This window comes from Pinus tabuliformis, chromosome 9, assembly GCF_031772625.1.
Source record: "Pinus tabuliformis cultivar Carrire ecotype Pingquan chromosome 9, CPIR1, whole genome shotgun sequence".
Taxonomy (NCBI): Eukaryota; Viridiplantae; Streptophyta; class Pinopsida; order Pinales; family Pinaceae; genus Pinus; species Pinus tabuliformis.
Genome location: NC_142307.1, coordinates 1,356,390,303 through 1,356,394,354, shown reverse-complemented (window position 1 = coordinate 1,356,394,354; position 4,052 = coordinate 1,356,390,303).

The following is a 4,052-nucleotide window of genomic DNA, read 5'->3' as shown; positions in this document are numbered from 1 at the left end:
CCATTTAGGAGTTGCTAGCTCTTGGGCACATTCGGCCGAGCACGAGTCCTTTTGCTTCTTCCGTGGTGTTGGTGAAGAAGAAGGACGACACATTGAGGATGTGCATTGACTACAGGGCCCTGAACAAGAAGACCCTGAAAAACAGGTACCCCATACCCAGGATCAATGAGTTGATGGATGAGTTGAGAGGAGCTCGGTTCTTCTCAAAGATTGATTTGAGATCTGGGTACCATCAGATTCGCATGAGGGAATAGGACATTCCAAAGACCGCCTTCAGGTGTCACTATGGGCACTTTGAGTTTTTGGTGATGCCCTTCGGGCTAACCAATGCCCCAGCTACATTCCAGTCTTGCATGAATCACATCTTCCATAGTCACTTGAGGAAGTTTGTGTTGGTATTCTTTGATGATATACTCATTTACAACAGGACTTGGGAGGAGCATCTCCAGCACATTGAGACAGTGTTGCGGATCTTGGAGGAGCAGCAGTTCTATGCCAAGCTCTCCAAGTGTGAGTTTGAATTGATGGAGATGTTGTACTTGGGACACATCATAGGGGTGGATGGAGTGAGAGTCCACGAGGAGAAGATTAGGGCCATCAGAGATTGGCCGGAGCCAAGGAACATGACGGAATTTCGGGGATTCATTGGTATTTGTACTTACTACCGGAAGTTCGTCAAGAGTTTCTCACAACTTTTTGCACCCCTGACAGATTTGACGAGGAAGGGGGCATTCAGTTGGTCGGAGGAGGTGATGAGCAGCTGCCTAGTACTTGTATTGCCAGATTTTTCGCAGGCATTTGTTTTGGAGTGTGATGCGTCGGGAGAGGGGATCGATGCAGTATTGATGCAGGGAGGTCACCCTATAGCCTTTGAGAGCCGGAAGCTCCTTCTGCACAAGAGGTTGTATTCTATATACGACAAGGACATGCTGGCCATCATGCATGCATTGGCCAAGTTCCGGCAGTATTTAGAGGGTAACAAGTTTAGGTTGAGGACTGATCACAACAGCCTCAGGTTCTTTTTGGAGCAGAAGCAGCTACAGGAGAGGCAACAGAAGTGGATCAGTAAGATCCAAGCATATGACTTTGACATTGAATATGTCAAGGGCAAGAACAACATGGTAGCAGATGCCGTTTCACGTAGACTAGCCACGTTGTCTCTTATGAGCTTGTACACATACTGGAGGGCTCGACTCTTAGTAGAGTACTCCAAGGATAGATTTGCATGTGAGGTTTTGGATGGCAGGTGGCGGATGACAGGTACAGGGTGATCGATGAGATCATTTACTATAGGGACCGGATCTTCTTGACTAAGGGATCTCAGCTCAAGAAGAAGATACTCCAGGCATCACATGATTCACCTTTGGCCGGCCATTAGGGGTTTACCAAAACCTACAGGGCCATTAGAGAGAGGTTTTCATGGAAGGGCCTCAAGGAGGACGTACTCCAGCATATCTGGGAGTGCGAAGGTTGCCAGAGGAACAAGGGGGAGATGAGCCATCTCGCAGGATTATTGCAGCCTCTTCCCATTCCGGAGGGGAAATGGGAGTGTATTTCAATGGACTTCATCGCAGGGTTGCATATGGTACAAGGCAAGGATTGCATCTTTGTCGTCGTTGATCGACTGACGAAGTACTCACACTTTTTGGCTATATCCACACACTACACAGCAGCACAAGTGGCCGAGCTGTTCTTCAGAGAGATCTTCAGGTTACATGGTCTTCCCAAGACCATCACCAGTGACAGGGATAGCCATTTCATGGGCGGGTTTTGGCAGGAGCTTTTCTGGTTGGTGGGGACAAAGTTGACACCGAATACCAGTTATTACCCGTAGACGGACAGGGAAACAGAAATAGTTAACAAGTGGCTGGAGGGCTACTTGCGTAACTATGTCAGTGGGCAACAGCGAGCATGGCTGAAGTGGCTGCATCTGGGGGAGTACTGCTACAACACTACACATCACATGTCCATCGGTATGTCACCATTCTATGCTTTGTATGGATATCATCCTTTATCTTTTGCTGACATGATGTTTGGTGCTAGCAAGGCTCCGAGAGCCAAGATTTGGATCCAAGAGAGTCGGGATATTATCCGAGCTCTCAAGGATAATATGGCTACAACGCAGAACCAACAGAAGCTGTATGTTGATAGATGTCAGGTGGAGAGACAGTTTGAGGTAGGGGACTTGGTCTACCTACGATTACAGCCATATCGACAGTCGTCACTGAAGCAGAAGGGGGCTGAAAAGCTCAAGCCCTGCTTTTATGGGCCATACAGGTTGATACACAGGATTGGACAAGTTGCGTATGAGTTGGAGCTGCCCCAAGGCAGCGAGATTCATAACGTCTTTCATGTATCATGCTTGAAGAAGGCATTGGGATAACATGTGACAGTGACAGATGAGCTACCGCCCACAGATGATGAGGGCATTTGGTGTTGCAGCCAGAGGCTATTATTGATATCAGGGAGAGGTAGCTACGGAGCAGGATGGTCCGAGAATTCTTGGTGAGGTGGAAGAATTTACCGGATGAGGATGCCACTTGGGAGAGTGAGAAAATTTTGCAGCATCCATCACTTTAGTTGCTTGAGGACAAACAACATTTTGCCGGGGGAGACTGTAATATTCATAATTAGCCATGGCTAGTTGGAATATTCGATTTTTCTCAATTTTGCCTTCTATAGTTATTTATAAATAAAAAGGTGAAGGGGGACATAACTCACCTTTAGAATAAGGTCACTTCCTATTAGCACGACGTTGTGACTTAAAGGGGAGCCAAGGGGGCCAAAGGACCACGCAGAGATGGGGCCCACGCAGACACTTGGAGGGACTGCGCAGATGGAAAGGAACACGTGGCAAGAAAGGGATTGCGTTGGAGGAGGTGGGCCTTGGGATTGAGAGAGGCCAACACTATAAAGGAGAGGGGAGCCTCCTCATTTTTTCATTCGATTATGTGCATTTGAGCTAGTCACTTCGACTTAGAGCACGCTGGTTGTTTAGCTGGTCTGCAGCACTGTTTAGTGCATCGAGTGTCTCCGTTCGAAGATCTCACCCTTAGCCCCGGGGGACTTCGAGTGCCTGCTCGGGCAAGGTAGTTTTCAACAGTCTTTTGCAGGAGGATTGATCTTTGGAGGGAGGAGGAACTGAGCATTTTGGATAACTGCGCAGTCTTGAGAGAGGGACACAGTTCTTTTGGTGGGAGTTCCGGATTGAGGGTTTTGCGGAGGATTTGAGCTGGGAGATTGAGCAAGGGATCAGCTCTTGCATATTGGAGGATTTTGGCAGAGTTTCAGGTGGAGTTTTGTAGGTTCTATTCAGTGGCAGCGCAGAGCCTTGAGGGACAACGTAGATCCCCAAGGGGGTGATTTTCGGGGGTCGGCTATTTCAGAAAAGCTTTCTGGGTTTTTCTGGGTTTCTTGAGTAGAGTCTGATTCCAGAGTTTTAGCATTTTCTGAGGAGGGGAACAACACCAAATCCTCATTTGATTTTCAGTAGCGGTAGTAGCACGACAGTTCTCCCGCAGCTTGGATGCAGTTCAGAGAGAGGCCATTCCTTTTCTATTCTGAGTGTATTTCTTCACTTGCCTTGTGCAAGTCGAGGTGCTACCTGTCTGATCACCTGTTGTACTCTTTCCATTACTTAGTATAATAAAATGGCTTAGCATTTCTCTCTACATTCTTGAGTATCTGCTTATATTTCATGTTCACATTATTATATGTTGTACCACTGTTATTTTTATCACTTTGAGTTTCTCGGTCACTATATCATTTGGATGTGTTTGGTTGGAGTTTGCTTGGGTTTGAGGAATATTCTGGAAACAGGATATTACATGAAAACTCCTGTAGAACAACCTCCCTAGGGCGGGCATAGATGGTCCCTCGAAGTAGAGGTTGAATCTCCCGCGTGAGAGACTCGTGGCTAAACAGTTGGTAGACTCGCTAAACAACAGAGTGAATAAATGTGTGTTTGTTTGCAAATGTCAAAGATGATGAAATGAGGAGAGTTGCCTTCCTTATATAGATTTTATGGAGAACTTTTCCCTCCATTTTCCCTC